Genomic DNA, 19,304 nt, shown 5'->3' on the forward strand with positions numbered 1-19,304 from the left:
ATTTTAGGCATGGTATTGGTAAACTTGCCAACCAAGGTATACTTGCATCTTTCAGCAAGTTTGTGCATGAAGTCAATTTTTTTAAAAATCACTACAGGAAGCCCTTGCTTGGTGGTGTATTCAGGGGGGGACAACTCAAAGGGTTCCTCATTCTTAGCTTTGTTTGTTCTGAGTTTGGCAGCAAAGGTCTAAATTACAGTATATGGGGCAGGCTGAGGGACTTGGTCCTTCAAGTTGGAAAAGTTATTCTTCTGGGGTTGTGGTTAGTGCTATTAGGTTGGGTCTAAGTACTAACTACTTTAGTTCCATAATGGTTAGGACTATTTTTGTCCAGGTTGTTAGACACCTTAGGATGATTAGTTTTTCCATAGGAGTCAAAGTTGCTAGACAGCTTAGGAAAGCTATTGTGGTTATTGATAGAGGGCTGAATATGGTTTTGGTTGCTAGGCTGGGGGTTGGCTTTGTTGATCACTTTAGATAATTTTTCAGGATAGTTAGCAATCTTGGAGCCCTGCATAGACAATGTTCACAGCAATACCCAGTGACTTATTTGCATGAGTCAAATGAGGCTCCCTAGATTTCAACAGCTCATCTGTAGGAGGCATAAAATTAAAGAGAGAAGACTTACCTGTGGTTATTCTTCCTTGTGACGATTTTACTCAGCATTTCAGGTATGTTTAACATTTTCATGCTGAAGAATGATATTATCATTATTTATGATAATAGCATCACTCCTAGCATTGTGACTGTGAGCAACTCCTTCATTTAAGCCTTGACGACTTTTTGAATTTGAACTTGTAGGAGATGATTCTAGGTCCCTTGTTTGGTTGTGAAGTATCATAATACCTTTAGGGACATTTTGTCATTGGTCCTCCATCAATTGGTTTGCCGGAGCTTTGGCGACTTGTGTTTCCATTGATGACTTACTGTTACATTGATTATGCGTACCTTGAATTACTTGAATTTGATCAGGAGCATGATCATAGTGATCACAAGATTGCATTCCATGCAATTGTTGCTGTAATTGGCCCTGCAAATTAATTTTTTTTGGAAATCGACCAGCTAAACCTACGTGTTCTTTACTCGAACTGAGATCAGAAGTTGAAGAGATATTCGAAGAGATGGGGATTGACTCGATCTAGTGATTGGTTCTAGGGATATGCAAAAGACCTTCACAAACATTTTGGCATTAGATTTGGTCGGATTAGGTTGCTAGAGCTCCGACGCCGATATGGATTTTTTCACCGGTGATTGCTATGCTGGTGAAACTTGATCCCACAGCTGCTTCATGACCTGGGGAACAAACCCTAGGAGGTCCGATGTCTCGAATGTCGCCGGAGCATAGTCGAATAAGAAGACGGTATTCCGGCGAGTCTGACTTCTTCATTTTAGCGATCGCCTGGTCATTACTCACAATTTGTATGGTGATTTGATCCATTATTTGGACTGTGGGTAGTCCAAATGATAAGGAATCAGGCGCACCTAGTCTTGTAACTCGAATCAATCCATTGGTTTGCAGAGCAATAATGTTTTGAGCAATTCACAGCTCTTCCTCAGAAATGTGAACACCAATCAATTGTAGTTGAGTCAAACCAGCGTCACTTGAAATTGCTACTGTGTTTTTAGTGTTATTTTGCAGATTCAAAGTGTCATTAGCTAGATGAAGGGGTGATGTTTGATGATCTATATTCGGTGGCCAAGGGAGCTTTACTGGCGGCAGTGAATCTATTTTGACTTGCCGGTGACGATGAACAATATAGTCATATGAAGAAGAGGCACTAGTCCTCAACAAGGTTCTTTGCTAGTTTTAGAGTATATAGTGTCATCTTTGATTGAGAAAAAGTTTGAGCATGAGATGAGAAATCTATAAACTTGGTATTAGAGTACAAGGTTTAGGAGTATCTAAGGGAGTCTAACATACCACATTATGTAGAGCCTTGTTCATCGATGTGAAGCATTCCACATCTATGAATAGAGGCTATGAAGTATGTTAGATAAAATATCACTTCTTTAATGATCTAAGTCATGCGGTAGAGTGATACTCTAAGTCTTTTCCTCTAATGCGTGTTAGTTGCGATTTTTAAAAAAATGTCTCCACAAAGATACCCCGCTCAAAGGAATGTGGTTGAAGAGGGGAAACTCACTCCAAATGAGCCCTTGGATGACCAAGTAACTAATGTTGAGTTCCAAGTGGCCTTTCAAGTGCTTTCTTAAGCTGTGATGGCACAAGCCAATCATGAGGTGGTTTATCCCATAAAGCCAAGTGTGAGTACATCGGCGACAAAGGTTCATGACTATATGAGGATGAATCCTTTGTAGTTTTGGGGTTCTAAGGTGGAAGAGGATCCCATTTATTTTTGATAACATTCACTAGATAGTGGAGACTCTGGGAGTTATCCCAACTAAAAGGATGGTTTTGGCTACTTATCAATTAAAAGGAGTGACTCATATTTGGATTTAACAATAGAAGAGTGAGAGGCCTAGGGAGGTAGACCACGTGACCTGGGATGATTTCAATGTAGTAATTCTTAATCTCTTTTTCCTATTAGATTTGAGAGAAGCTAAGATATAAGAGTTCATCAATATTAAGAAATGTGGTATGAGTGTTAGGGAGTATGCCCTTAATTTCACCAAAATTTCAAAATATGCTCCATCAATAGTAGCTAACCCAAGAGCTCATATGAACAAGTTCATACCATATGTGTAGGATATGATTATAAGGAGTTCAAGATGGACATGTTGATTCAGGATATGAATATGTCTATACTCATTATGTATGCAGAGCAAATAGAGGATGAGAAAATAGACAAGAAAAATACGGAGTCAAAAAAGGTAAGGACCGAGGGTGGTGATTCACCCCATACTAGGTCCGAAAGTGGTGTACATCCTAATTTTATCTAAAGATACTTCAGTGAAGGTCCTTTGAATGCTACTACTCCAAGGTTTGACAAAGATAGGGTGCCCAACCCTAAACCACAAGGAGGTTCTCCTAGTGGACAAGTTACCCCTGCATGCACAAAGTATGGAAAGAACCATAAGGGCAAGTGTTTAGCATGTTTGAATGCGTGCTATCAATGTGGCAAGCTGGTCATCATGCTAAGGAGTTTAAGGTTGAAGATGGTCATTCTCAAGGCCAAGTTTCTCATGGAGGCCAAGTGAAACCAAAGTATGGTCAACACAATAATTGATTTTATGCTCTTCATGGTAGGTAAGAGGTGGAGGAGACTCTCCTGTTGTTACTAGTAAGTTATGGGTCTTTCACTATGATGTTTAAACTTTGCTTGATTCTGGTACAAATTTATCTTTTGTTACTTCTTATGTGGCCATGAGATTTGATATTAGCCCCGAAGTATTGTTAGATCCTTTGTCCATTTATACTCTTGTACTCAACCCATTTCTATCCCTCCTTATCGAATGGCTTTGGTGGAACTAAAAGAGTTAACAGATCAATTGAAAGAGTTGTTAGACAAAGTTTTGATTACACCAAGTATATCCCTATAGGGTACTCCCATTTTGTTTTTTAGAAAGAAGGATGGTTTGATACGTATGTGTATTGACTACCTACAATTAAAAAAATTAACCATCAAGAATAACTATCCAATTCTGAGGATAGATGATTTGTTTGACCAACTATAAGGGGCAACTTACTTGTCTAAGATTGATCTCCTTTTCGGTTATCACCAACTTAGGGAGAGGAAGTGTGGTATTCCGAAGATGGTATTTTGAACAATGTATGGCCATTATGAGTTCTTAGTTATATCATTTGGATTTACCAATGACCCTATGATATTCACAGAAAAGATTAATAGGGTGTTCAAACAATTTTTTGACATGTTTGTAATTATGTTTATTGATTACTTTTTGGTTTACTCTCGGAATGAGAAGGATCATTCTAATCACTTGAGGATTATATTACAAACTATAAGTGATAAGAAACTATTTCCCAAGTTCAATAAGTGTGAGTTTTGGTTGAGGGAGGTTGCTTTTCTTTGTCACATTGTTTTTGGTGAAGCGATTATTATTGATCCTAAGAAAATCGAGGTGTTAAGAATTGGCCTAGAGCATTGTTCCCTTCTGATAATAGGAGTTTCTTAGGCCTATGTGGATATTATTAAAGGTTTTTTGAAGGTTTTCCATCGATCTCGTCACTATTGACTAAGTGGACTCAAAGGAAACTGAAGTTCCAATGGTCATAAGCTTGTGGAAAAAGTTTCCAAGAGTTGAAAGATCGCCTTACTCCTACTCCTATTTTGACCCTACCAAAAGGGTTTGATGGTTTTATTGTGTATTATGATGCTTCAAGGGTAGGAATTTGTTGAGTCTTGATGCAACATGGTAAGGTTATAGCCTATGCTTCTAGGCAACTTAAGGTACTTGAAAAGAATTATTCAATTCACGACTTAGAACTAGCAGCGGTTGTGTTTACCTTGAAGATTTGGAGATACTATCTTTATGGTTACATGTGGATGTGTTTACGAACCACTATAGTCTACAATATGTGTTTAAGAAAAAGGACTTAAACACATGTGGATGTGTTTACGAACCACTATAGTCTACATTATGTGTTTAAGAAAAAGGACTTGAACCTTCTTTAAAGGAGATGGCTTGAAGTATTGAAAGAATTTTTGTGTTGAAGGAATGAAGCTCTAATTCAACAAGTTTAGTGATGGCCGGTCTTTTACGTTCTATAAAAGCTAAAAATTGGTGGGGCTTAAGACAACATTTCCAAATATCACCAGACAATTTGTTAAGAGGCATTGATCCCAATTATTTGATATGCCTGGAGTCTATTAGCTTTTCTATGCCTCTTACCAAGTGAAACAAGATTTAATGAAGCATATGGGGATGGTTGAGTATTTCCCCTATTTGCCTTTTTTACGGTGAGGGGGATTGAAATTTACATCACTCTAGTCCATATCAACTCCATGTATTGGACTGAGGCCATTTCTTTGAGGTTAGAGGTGATTGAAATTTACATTAGTCTAGTCCATATCAACTCTATATATTGGACGGAGGCCATTTTTATTAGGTTAGAGTTTAAATACAAAATTAGAGCAACCAATTCCAATGGGTTGTTAATGTCACTGCAGTTGGTTAGATGCCTTGGAAAACTCTAGTTGGTCAGATTTAAAGACAAGATCTTCATTGAGAAGCCAAATTATGTCTTGATTTTGTTTGTTTTCATCCCATTTCATCGAATAATGATCAGAATATACACATAAAAGTTTTTATCCTAATTGCATACATCATTTCTGATATATAAATTAATATTGGAGAAGGGTTTGTGGTGCAAATCATAAGAACATCTCGCCAAGATGTCTTGTCCATGCATTTCAATATTTTGATATGCAAGTTGTGTGCGCGCAAATTCCCTATTTTGTATTTGAGAAATATTGCTCTACTTCTAAGATAATTTATATCGAGAAAAAGCAAAATGCTAATGCAACCAATATCAAAAAGAGAAGAATGCAAACAATGTGTGTGTTTGAAAGTGTACCTTCTTATGACCTAAGTCAGCAGACACTGAGAGTTCCAACTACCACATTGTGGGAAAATGCCTATGATGCTGAAGAAGGGATTCTTTGGCCCTCATAGCCTCTTTCTACCTCCAAACCAAGTGGCCTTCAAAAGCTGGCTAATATGAAATATGCCAATGATAATCATCCACAAATTAGCTAAGGCACTACTAACACTCACCTAATAAGCTATGAAAAATACAATGAAATATGACAATGATAGTTTGATCAAATTTATGCAAACGGGTTGACGTTCTTGAGGGAGTAGTGGTTTCTCTACTGCAGGATATGATAACTATGAAAAGGAAAGCCCTTACAACATGAGAAGACATGATCTTTTTAAATGAAACTTTCCCTTCCCCTAGAGATACTAAAGGATTGATAGATGATCTACTTGGTAGATTAGGAGTTGATGAAGAAGAAGAGTAATGGAGGGAAAACCAAGCTTCCAATGAATGCAATAGGTGATATTGGATTATTTGGACAAGTCCCATTCTCAAAAGGGTGGAGCTAGATCTAGCTCACAAGTATTGTAGTAGAATGATGACTATGGATAGTTAGCACATGTAGTTTGTTTTCCCACCTACCCTTTATTCTCAGCATTAGAGATAATGCTTTATTTTTGTGGGGGGTGGTCTGTTATTGGTAGATTATTTAGTTTATTTTGTTGTTATGCCCATATTTGGATACTTAGTTTTTATGATGCTTATTTTTTCCTTTGTAAGGCTAGATCCATTATTATTAATTAAAGTTTCCTTGATAACTTGTTGGTCTTATATGTAAATTAATTTACTTCTTATGCTCATGCGAAACATGCTTAGTGCCCTCGTAAGGCATCATTCTAAAATGATCCATGAGAACACAATCCATTGTTGCCTTTGTAGAAAGTAGATAGTTAAACAAAATTTGAACATTTTCTTTTGATACGTCTAAAAATTTGGCCATGATGGTGCCTACTACAACCCCCAATGAGGTAAGCCAAAAACCAAAACACAATTTGTGGAAGACAAAAATTTATGTTTAATAATAATAATTGGAAGATAGGAATAACATATAGAAATGTGCCATATCATTCATTTGTATTTCGATTCGAATATATAAAAGATGCTCGAAAGTGAGCAAGAAGACAACTAACACAAAATCAAATCCCAACACCAAGTGCCACTTATACAAGAGCTACAAGGAACATAAAGGCTATATTTACAAGAGAACTGCCTAACAAAAATAAAAAAATACAAGTCAGCACAATAGAGGGAATGAAGAAAGTCTATGGACACCGGGAGCTTACTACGATCGAAGTCTGTGATGACCAGGAAATATCCAATGCCCCTAGAGAATGTCTAACAGTGGGGGCTACATCAAAAAAAGATGTAGAAGTATAGTATCAGTACCAAAACACACATCTTAGGCTGACCAATCTTAGAAAGATGATATATATAATTAAAGGACTAAGATAGAGCGTTACTACAGTCTAACAGTTAAACTAATAACCAATAGCATCAAGTATAGAGAAATCCACACATTTACTAGAAAGTAGCACCAGCTACACATAAAAACATACGCACATAATAAGCAAGATGATGCAATGTAATGGTCAAATGCTTAAAAGTAGATACCTAGAACAACCCTCGAGCCGCACAAAATGATACCTCAATATCGTCACCAAATTAGTAGTCATATGACACATAGCCCCAAATTTAGTTTAAGGGCCACCCAGAAGTGAACTCTTGAAACTTATCAAGAAAAAAATATTATTTTATTCACAAGTCTTATGGAACAATGGTTTGCTCGGACTAGGTCCTCGAATGTGGAACTATTATGAATGAGAAAAAAAGTTCTTTTAAGGCATATAACTCTAAACATAATATATTCATCTTTAAAATCAAGTTCCTTTAATTAAAATGATATCCCACTACTACAATCAATAAAGTGATAAAACAAAGCAAAACACCAAAAGCATCTAAACATTCCAAAACACCCAAGCGGACAAAATGATAAATTTTATATCACCTAAAAGTATTCTATGGATCCAAATATGCCAAATAAATCAAAGGTTCAACCTAAGTGAAGGCTTAACGGCGACATACTAAGCTAAAACACTTGAGAATTTCCAATTCAATGTATTGGGATCATACAAGCCATAAATCACAACCTAAAACCTTCCTAGCAATCATACTAGTCAACCATGTATATAAACTAACCAATCCAAGTCTAAAAGAAGAAATAATAACCTACCTCAAAGCTGAAACCGCACCCAAACCTCTATTATGGACTTTTTTCTTTTCGTGAAGCCTTCGAGTGGTGCCACGCTATCAAATTAGAAAAGAGAAAATCAAATAAAAGCAAGCAATACCCATATTTCATATAATAAAATTACTATCATTTTCTAATAAGCTCAAAGAACTTGTTTCTCAAAAATGAGTAAAATCCGAGCAATAACCAAGTCAAATCAGTCCCACCATTATGTAGGCTCAAGATAATAAAAAGCTGAATTTAAAAGAAAAATTGAAGTGTATTACGAAGGTAAACAAAATAATTATCATTCTTGAAATGTGCCCATGAGAATTTCCAACACTACCCAACAAGAATAACTCAATTTTTTTAAGAAATGCTCCTAAAATTTTAAAAATAATAATTCTCGAAATGATATATGCAAGTTGATTGCAGGTATTTTGTTTGCAAAAAATGCAGAAACTTTTCTGCAAATGCGAATTTCATCATCACTGTCCCTTTGCAAATGCATCATGAGGCACACGAATGTAGATCTCTAGAAATCTTCACTCTGAGAATGTTGATCTCCTCTTGTGAATGCGGAGGGTTAGTAAGCTCGAACTTCATGAATGGGGCGAAGTCTCATAATCGTGGAGAAGAGAATAGTATTGCACCATAAAATTGGTTCAGTAGTTCATGAAGGCTAGAAAATTACCAGATGGGGGCTCAAAATATTTTTGAAACTCTGTCCATGCAAACAAACTATGCTACCCAATCAAAAATGACTTTCTAGAATAAATTGATAAAACAAACAAGGAAGGTCATTTTGTCAAATATTAACAAACAAAATTCCTAAATGCATACACTCATCCTGAACACCTCAAGAACTAAATCAAAGGTTTTAGTAGAATAAATTTTTAGTTTCAAAGCTAATCGCACTGACATAATTTCACACTGAGCATATTATAGAAGACTATTGACTAAAGTCAAACTTTTTCCAAAATATGAAAGATAAAATACCTAATTTAAAAAGAAAAAAAACCATGAAACCCTAACAAACCATCACAATAGACAAAAATGACCCTTCTAGAGGTGATGGAACAGACGAAATCTTCATCGTTCATCAGAATCTCTGGATGTTGACTAAAATTAACCCTTTCAACTCTGAAGCATCCAAAATATCCTAACCAACACCAAATTCATCCGACCACCTTGTGAAGCATTCCACCCATTCCAACAACATATAAATACAATAAAAAACTATGTAAAGGGGCAAAATAGTTAAATTATGTAACAACACTAAACTGACAACTAGGGTCATTACAATATCCACTATTCAAAAGGACTTTTGTCCTAGAATGTAAAATGAAATGAAGTACCTGAAGCTCAAAAATGTGAGGATATCGAGTCTAAATATAAATTCCTACCTCCCAAGTAGCCTGCTCGATGGGATGGTGCCTCTATTAATGCTTCACTAATTGGATCTCCTTACTACTCAGCTTCCTAACATGCCTTTCTATAAAGGCCAGAGGCTCCTCTTCAAATTCCAAAGACTCATCAAGCCTAGCTAAATCCCACTAAAGCACGTAAGACTCATGTCATGGCTCAGTCTATTCCCTAGATATGACATGACGATTAGAATCCTGAAAGATTCGAACTATGATTTTTAGAATACATATCATGAAAATTCAAAGCTTGAATATAAGATAAACTTTGAATATGGAAAAGTCTCAATATAAAGAATCTCTAAAATAGGATAATTCAAATATAAAATCTAAATGACATAAACATACTCATATAATCTAGATATGCCTCTACTAACTTTAGACTTTGCATAGGACAATCCCTAGTTCACCAAAGCATAAGGAAAGTAAAATAGTCTTGACATAAATAAATTACATGATGGGTTCACCCTCTAATAATGAGGACTCACCTAAAGCTAACTCTAAGTAGATCATCACCTAGCCATGTGTAGGAGGATGATAGTCGTACCCTACATTATTAGATAATGTAGGCAAAAGTATCCGTTAGTACATAAAATTTACTAATTATGTGAGAAATATGCATAATTATAAATAAATAGACATAATAAAAATGAACATATGATGCATGACCTAATCACTTCAAAAGCGGGAGGTAAAATATAAAAATATATAAAAAGGTCAATGCATCTTAAAAAATGTCATTTAAGAGCTTATATGGAGATAGTCATTTTGTAGAAAATTAATATTAACCGACATTTAAGACCATGCGAACTATAACATGGAATCCAATATAACACCCATATTAAGAAGAGAGAGGCTACTTTCTAAGGTAGTCTCCGTATCATAATCATCATCATATGCTATATATGTGGATTGTAGAACTAGGAAATTTGGAATGTCGGAAATGTTGAATTGGAAAAAGAAAATCCAAGAAAAAGTAAGCCTAAGGCTCACCAAAAGGATTTGGTGACACACTGAGTGGGTTCAGCGAATCTCCAAAAGGCATATAAGTTTGGTTGAATTTACTGAAGAGTTTGATCAAGAAGAAAGGATATTTTTTAAGAATAAATCACCATTGGTGACACACTGAGTTGGATAGGCGAGAAAAGTTATCTCACCAAATGATCCTAAAATAATTGCTAAGAAAGAAGAAAGTGTGGTAGAGAAGGAGTAAGCTTTGGAACTTGAAAAAGCATTTTGGCGAGCTTAAATTCCACCCCAAGAAGTTCAAAAAAGTTGTCAAGGAAAGCAACAAGTGGGCGAGGGAAAACATGAGTCGGCGAGCTAAGTTGAGTTCGCCAAATATTACAGAATAATTTTCATCAAGTATTATGGAATATAGGTGATGATAGGAGAAGATTCATGGACCACTTATTAGCTCGTCGAGCATGGCAAATCTCACCAAAGGGTCCTACCACTCTCTTTTAATGGAGGCGATTATATCTTTTCCAACTTCTTTAACCTTTAGATCATATCCTTTTAAACCTATTTCTAAGATCTAGAACTACCCAAACCCTTTAAATTTCACCACTCCCTCTCTAATCATAAATTACAATAACTCCCTCTCTAAATCTCTCCAAATGGTCAATATTATAGATAAGGTTAGGGCTCAAGCATTCAAGTCTCCTTTACAGATTTCAAGATTTATTTGTATCAAGGTACATTCGAAATTCACCCATGGATTCTTCCCATCCATGGTGCTCAAAGGTTACCTCTCTTTTTCAATAAATTTAAAATCAATGATGGTAGGGATTTGATCAATTTGCATTGAATAAATTCAATTATGGTTGTTTTCAATGTAGATGATTTAAGTATGCATGTTTTAAGTTTAATTGCATATTTTTGATTAAGTTTTTATGACCCATATATTTTGCTATTTTCAAGTATGAAATAATGGAAGTTAATCATGGAATTCATCAATAATATATGAATAAGTATTAAGGATTGAAAGCAAGGAATTATGTTTTAAAAGATGTTCAATTAATGGTTGTGGAAGGATTTGTCGCACACTCATGTTAAAGGTGAAAGGTTTTCTCACCTATGCACGGATTAATAAATATGAAAGGTTTTCTCATACTTGTATGAATCACCATGTTAATGATATACTCTTACAACTATTTTATGATGTGGATTAGTATTTTTTATTGCCTTTCCTAATGAATCAAATGACTATGATTTATAAATTTCGTTAGGATATTGACTAAGCACCAGAAGACTTGAGGTGAGGTTATATTCGGAAGCTCAAGAAGCTACCCAAGGAAATCCTAGTAGAAACCTCTAGTCTGAAACTACATTGCCCCCGTAGGTTTGCCTTTATAGCCTAGATAGTGAATCCATATATAGCTCATGATGTGTAAGATGTTCTCATAGAGTCTAACTTGGAACTTGGCCGCTATCTTTTTGGTGTGGGAGTAACACTAGATTCCATATCATAGATTAGATTGTCTTATTATGTTGGTTAAAGGTTATATCCCACAAATGAACAATATTTTCTTCTTATGAGCCATTATGATTATTTCAATGATGCATTGACCACATTTTATGACTTTTGATTTTAAACCTCATGCTCTTAAATGACTCTTGGTCTTGCATCACTTGTATTATTCTCATCATACTATCATGTCTATATTATATATATTTTCAACATAATTAGTACATTTCATGTACTAACACATACCTTGGCCTACATTGTATTATAATCTAGAGTCCAACGATTATCACGTTTATCCTCCTACAGGTGGCTAGAGTTGGTTTATGTCTATCACTACTTGATTGGTGAGTCCTCACATTTTGAGACCACAACCAATATGAGTTTACTTTCTTTCATGATTATGTTATCTTTATTTTCTTTGGATGATCTCGGGCTTGTCTTATGCCTCTATCTAGACTAGAAGAGGCATGTTTAAATTATAATGAGTATGTAGCTCTAACTATTTCGACATATTGCTTCAATTCTTCCTTTTGTAATATTCTACATTGAGACTTATCTTCAGCATTATGTTTTCATTGATGTTTTATTTATCTTATGTATGCGATGTGTGCTAAAATGCTTAGTTAGAGTACCTCAAGACTTCGATCATCATGTCACGCCTAGTGCCTAGCATGTGTAATGACAAATATGATATCAGAGCATAAGTTTTAAGGTGTCCTTAGAAGTCTAACATACCCCATCAGATAAAGTCTTTTTTTTGGGTGTGAAATATTCCACATTTATGAATAGGAGGTTACATGGTGTTTAGGAAATTTCACTTCTTTTAGTACTCTTAGGTCATGTGATAGAGTCAAACTCTAAGGATTTACCTTCTAACACTTTATCTTTGCGATTATCGAAATATGCCTCCACGAAGAATCCCTTTAAGTAGGACTATTAAGGAGGAGAAAGAAGCTCCAAATTACCCTTTAAATAAACATATCTCTAATGAGTTCCAATCTATTTTTTAAGTGCTTGCTCAAGCTGTGGTGACTTAACCCAATAGATAAAAAGTTGGTATCGTGAACCAAAATATGGATTCAATAACAATAAGGGATAATGATTTCATAAGGATTAGTTCACCGGTATTTCATGGGTCAAAAGTGGACAAAGATCCATAAGAATTTATAAAGAAAATTCTTAAGATCATAATGATTATGGGGTTGAGCCCGATAGAGATAGTTGTGTTGATCGCTTCCTGATTGAAAGGTGTTTCTAAAATATGGTTTGATCAATAGAAGGGTGAGCGAGCTAGAGAGGTGGATCCTATTCCATGGAAAGAGTACAAAGAGTTGTTTCTTAACTATTTTCTTCCCCTTGAGCTTTGGGAGGCTAAGATTCAAGAGTTTATCCACCTCATCAACATAATATGAGTGTAAGGGAGTATTTCCTCAAGTTCACTCAATTGTTGAAGTATGCCCCATTCTTGATATCAAACTCTAGAGCCCATACCAGTATGTTCATATTAGGTATTTTAGACTTGGTGTCCAAAGTGCAAAACTGCAATGCTAATTAGGGAAATAGATATCTCAAGGCTTACGATTCATGTCAAACAAACTGAGAAGGAAAATCTTAGGGATAATGTAAGGGAGTGCAATAGGGCAACGACTGATCGTGGTGACTTCTCATACTCTAGATGTTGAAATAGTGGTCGTCCTCAATATTGACAAAAGTACTCTATAGAAAATGCTTCCAACGCTTCGGATCCAATGTTCGACTAGGATAAGGTGTCTAACCCTAATGTACAAGAAAGATCTCAATCTTTTGAACCCATCACAGCATGGAAGAAGTGTTAAAGGTACCATCGGGTACAATGTTTGCCCAGATCGGGTTCATGTTATAGGTGTGGCAAGCCGAGTCACCATGAGAGAGAGTGTAGAGATGGTGTCGGCCCCAAGTTCAGGCTCAGGCTATAGGTAAACCGACTCTACAAGGTGATACTACAGGTTCTGATGGCGATAAGCCCCAAAATTAATTATATACTATTAAAACTAGGGAGGATTTGGACGAGTCTCCCATTGTGATTAAACTTTGATGTTTATGAATTTTTATATCTCGGTGCTGCTCTATCATTTGTTACTCCTTATCTTGCTATGAGATTTGTTATTAGTTTTAAGATCTTGTTGGAGCCTTTTTCAGTCTATACTCTTGTTGGTGATAATGTTGTGGCTAAAAGAGTCTACAAAAATTGTCCAGTTTAATTTTTTTAGAAAATCACCTCAGTAGATCTTGATATGATTAATTTCAATATTTTTCTTGGTATGAACTAGCTTCATGCATGTTATTATTCCATCTGTTGTAGAACCCATGTGGACTTAGATCGTAATGTTTATAAACTAGTTTGTTTGGGTGTTTGCTTGGTTGATTAGGAGATGGTGTTGTTGTTATGCAAAATGTTTTCGAATCTTCTTTAGTGGTAGACGTTATGGCAAAGAAAGATAGTTATCTAACTTTGGTTGAGGTGAGGAAAGAGGTTGCAAAGAAAACCATTGAAGCTTTATCCCAAGGGGGAGATGATGTGCTTAGATATCAAGGTCGTTTTTGTATTCATGATGTTGATGGATTGACGGAAATGGTATTTTCTCAAGCTCATAGTTTTCATAATTCTATTAATCTAGGTTCCACAGAGTTGTATGGAAATTTGAGGGAAGTGTATTGGTGGAACAGAATCAAGAAGGATATTGTATAGTTTATGGCGAAGTGTCCTTATTATAAAAAAGTGAACATTGCACATCAAAAACTGGGACGCTTAACTTAATAAATTGAAATTCAAAATTAGAAGTTTGAAGGATTATATATGGTCTTTTTTATGGGTTTGCCACGTATACGTAGGAAACATGATTCGATTGGGTTATTATTATCACGACCCAAACCCGTAGGCCGCGACTGGGGTCCGACCTGGACCTCTGTATATTAATTATTAGATGTAACAATCAATATAAGAACTATACATAAGAACCCCAGTGGGTCATAACATTTCCATATGCCTGTAGCCTCTTTCATTTGTGTCTTGTCATGAAAGGGTGTGCAAGCCGACAAGGCTGCTATAGTAACTTAATATTTATAATACATCACGTAGATATAACTGAATAGAACTTACATGTATAACCCACATACATGTCTACAGACCTTTAAGAATATTAACAGTAACATATAGCGGGATAGGGCCCCCGCCGTACCTCTAAATAAACAAATGTATACATTAGAAGGTCAGCACGAAAACCTAGGCTCCAGAACAGTGGAGCACTTTCGACATAGCTGAGTGGAAATCCTAAGCTGGCGGATCCCTGAAATGAATATCTATACCTGCAGGCATGAAATGCAGCCCCCTAAGGAAAAGGGGGTCAGTACGATATATGTACTGATTATATAAAGCATAAAATATCATAACTGAGACAACAACTGAAATAGGGATGCAGGGGACAAGTATAACATTTAGCCATCTACCATACCTACATTTTATAAAATAAAGGCATACATGCTATCATCATGTACTGTATCCCGTCCGTTCGGGGAATTGTGTAATAACTACATCATTTTTTCATCATAAGAACATATATACCATTAGCGCTATGGAACATACAACCCGATCCATGTATATACAAAGTACACGTCGAGAAATGATAGCCCGATCCGTATATCATATAATAATGCCGAGGAACGATGACCCGATCTGTATATTGTGTAACAATGTCGAGTTATGATGGCCCCATCTGTAAATAACACAACATGTTGTGGAACGTATGTCCCGATCCTTACATAGCAAAATATGCAGAGGTACATTCAGTCCAATCCATATATATCATAATGCATATACATAAACGTAAAACTCTGCAACATATCAAACATCCCTTAGATATCACCATAAAGCATTTTCAAGAGCCCCTAGGTATAGGAGCTTACACATCCCAACACTATTCAACCTATAGTAGGCTCAAGGGTCGTAGTTCAACAACTTCAAGGCCCTTATCATTCAACGATGGGTATAAGTCATGAGCTACATTCAGAATCTATAAATGGATCTATCTCCGAATCCATGTTCTATAGTACCTATAGTCCGGTCTTCCTAGAAGTAGGAAAAGACAAGCTTTACATGTACTTCTTTGTATTACATGGAAGACTTGAAAAGTAATAAATGAACTTATTATAGGAGTTCTAATCAGTAGGAAAGGAACAAGAGACTTAACACACACTCAGAGTTTTAAGAGTTGAATAACTCCCAATTTCATATAAATAATACTTCCATCTAAGTCATTCCAAAAGAGAAGAAAGGGTAGCTTCACATACTCATCCCTTTCTAACGTATGGAAGGCTTGAGAAGCCCTAGTTCGATTACTGTAAGAGTACTTTCATCAAGGAGTACATAAGAACTGTGAATTACACTTGGTATTTACGAGTAGCTTTACCCTCAAGTTCATCTCATTCACTATTTAACTTGAAGACATGACAAAAGAAGGAAACGTTAGCTTTACATACACTACTTTTCAGCATATAGAAGACTTGAGGGATGGGAGCTTAACTACTTTAAGAGTCTTAACATTCAAAAGTTAGCACGAATTATGAATCATGAATCATGTTCAGAGATCGTGAATAGAATTACCCAGGCTTCATACACATATCATTTTTCACTTAAATCTAAGACATGCCCAAAAGAAAAGAGAGACAGGCTTTACATACTTATGCCAAAACATGCCAAAAGAAGGAAATGTTAGCTTTGCATACCTCTTATGGGTTACTCTTTATCCCATTCGCGTCATCGTTCCTTAAACCTAGGTAAAATGAAATTAATGCAAGTATCAACAAACCTTATCTTTCCATCATCTTAGATTACATATGAGTATTCATAGAACTGAACCCCTCGCTCGCCTTCTCGACTAGTTCCTTAACTAGTTAAGGAGTTAACGGAAATCGGGCAGAACCTCCCCTATAACATGCCCTATCCTAATTTCCAATTAGACACCAAATCACTACATACAACAAACAACAACAACCTTCAGATCATATACAAATAAAACATGGCAACACTACACAACATAATCTCCAAACAACTTGTTGAAAATTACGATACCAAAATAGGGTTTCTAGTCTTTATTTTGCAAAACCTTTAATTGTACGTAACGAGGGGTGGTGTGAAAGAAAAACAAATCCCCCACACATATTTTAGAATACTTTTAGGACCTTCAACACACCACCACACACCTTCAGCAGCACACCACAAGCACAACACCTTGCTTCGACTACAATTTAACTATAGCAACTCCAATTTAGTTTGCTTCGAACGTTAAACATTTCTACGACATTTTTACACTTACATAAAAATAAAAGGTGTGTAATACAACCTTTAAAAATACCATGAACCCCAATTTGAAGGGAAAGGTCTTGCCTTACCCGAAATTGGCCAAAGCTTGCCAAAACTCGCCTCGGAAGTTCCTTAATTGCGGCTGAAATGTTGTGGCTGTTTGCTATAATTTTGTGCTTCTCCAAACCATAAATTTAAATTATTAAAATATTCATATAATGTACAAACCCTTAACAAAACGTGGGATAAGGGAACCAAGCTATACCTTAACAAACGGCTTCCCAAACTTGCTGAAAATTAACTTCAAAAACTCCTTAATATGCTGAAAGTTGCGGACTGTTCGTGTCCCTTCTTTGCTTCCCCAAATAGTAATTTTATTCTATTAAACCCCATCATGTATCCATGGGATACCTTAAATAATTAATTAACAGAACGAAATCGGGGCTTACCTTAAATTGGAGCAACCCGTGGCGGTCTTTTTCTTGCTCTCACATTTTTCTCTCAATTCTCTTAAGTTAGAAGTGATGAAAATGAGATATACTCCATCATATAACACATATATAAACCTCCTTAGGAGGTGACACATGGCATACACTAAGGGTGATACGTGGCAGTCCCCTAGGGCTCCACCTCAATCAAGCCTCCAATCCTTGGTTGCCACGTGGTGGTATGGGGTCCACCCAAGCTGATGCATCACCTACTTGACCCTAAGTAGGTGCATCACCTGCTTGTCCAAGTAGGTGAATCACCTACGTGCTTTGAGTAGGTACGTCGTCTCCTTATTTCTATTTTGTGGGTTCGTAATCTCGTCTCACTCCAAGTGCCTATGTATTCTTTGCTACTTAAGCTCGATGTGTACTCAATTAGCTTAGTCCGCATAATGTCCCAAGTAATATCTTTTAGAAGTAAGTCGAGTCCTATGACTCACTACTTAACTTCCAACTTTTTTTGGAGTCTTGTAACCCTATTTCCAATCTTCTCTCTTATGGAGTATCTCCTTATCCTTTCCTTAGGATTATTTGATAGTGTTATAGATTATTTGACTCACATGACGACTTATAAGAAACTTAAGAGTCTTCCCAGAAAATTAAGAATCTTAAGAAGTGTTCCAAGGTACCAAAGTACGGGGTGTAACATCATTTCCCCCTTTAGAACATTCATCCTCGAATGTAAACCAAAAATTTCCTTCGGAACTTATACGAATTATATGGAGAGGTCCTTTATCCCATTTCCATAACATATACTTTCATCGATCAATCAATATCAGAGTTCCAAAGGTTAGGATTACCTGTAGACGTAGGAAATAGGTATGAATACTTGTGTTTCATTTCCTCTTTCACCTTCCAAGGGGTCACCCATCCTAGTACTACTTTTGCCCAAGCACGCTTAACTTTGGAGTTCTGATGGGATCCGGTGCATTAGTACTGGTATGATCGCATCCATCCCTTATGGGATCTCGTTTGAAGTTTAAGCATTCTTATTTACATATGATAGCGTTGGTTGATTTTCTCTTATGCTTGTACTTCTGTTGTCCACTTCCCCCTTTTAGGGTGTATCCATGTCATTGTCTATTTATTTCTAACTTTCCAAATGTATATGAGTCCTTTCAAACCTATTTAGTATACTGTGCTATTTCCATATCTTCCTTTACATCACCTATACTTTAGGTTACCCCTATACGAAACCTTATTACAATCATGAGGTGCTTAGAATCCTCAATATATAGTACCACTCTAGCCTTCAAAATTGGTACTCGAGTAGCGTATATACAATACTTCTTTATGCCCCATGAGCATTCATCCTTTTCGTGCACCCGATGCTCACTTTCTTAATAGCATATCGAGCTTGCCTCAATAATAGGTCTACCTTAACACCATGTTGTAGTACTATCCCTTTAAATCTATGACTATACATTCTCCTTTCGTTCCGTTCTCATATTTAGTTATTTATGTCTATCTTGGGTGCCTCTGTTAGACTTCCTTATTATTACTCTAGCTCATGTCCATTTTTTTTGGTTGAGCGCAAGGAATTCCATATTACTTTTTATTTCCTTGTACTAGCTATCCTTTTCATCGTCATATAACCTTTATTCAAAATTTTCCTTATAGAACTTGATAAGTCTTCCTTATTTATTCCATATCTCGCTTTTCTGCTCCACACCTATCTTTATATTCCAATCACATGGACCACGTCATACCTTTTAGTTATTTCCTTACTAAGCTTTCCTTATTCTCATAATGATCTTCGTTATATTCACATTGTATCCTGTGTGCATTCAATCCCATAGTATAACACTGCTTATCCTTCTTCACAATTCTTACTAT

General features: G+C 36.0%; 1 pseudogene; it reads right to left on the reverse strand.

Moving 5' to 3' along the window:
- Window positions 1–18,299: 18,299 nt before the first annotated feature.
- LOC129871811 (5S ribosomal RNA) lies at window positions 18,300–18,421 on the reverse strand (annotated as a pseudogene).
- Between the last annotated feature and the right edge of the window lie 883 nt (window positions 18,422–19,304).

Source organism: Solanum dulcamara, chromosome 10 (assembly GCF_947179165.1).
Source record: "Solanum dulcamara chromosome 10, daSolDulc1.2, whole genome shotgun sequence".
Lineage (NCBI taxonomy): Eukaryota > Viridiplantae > Streptophyta > Magnoliopsida > Solanales > Solanaceae > Solanum > Solanum dulcamara.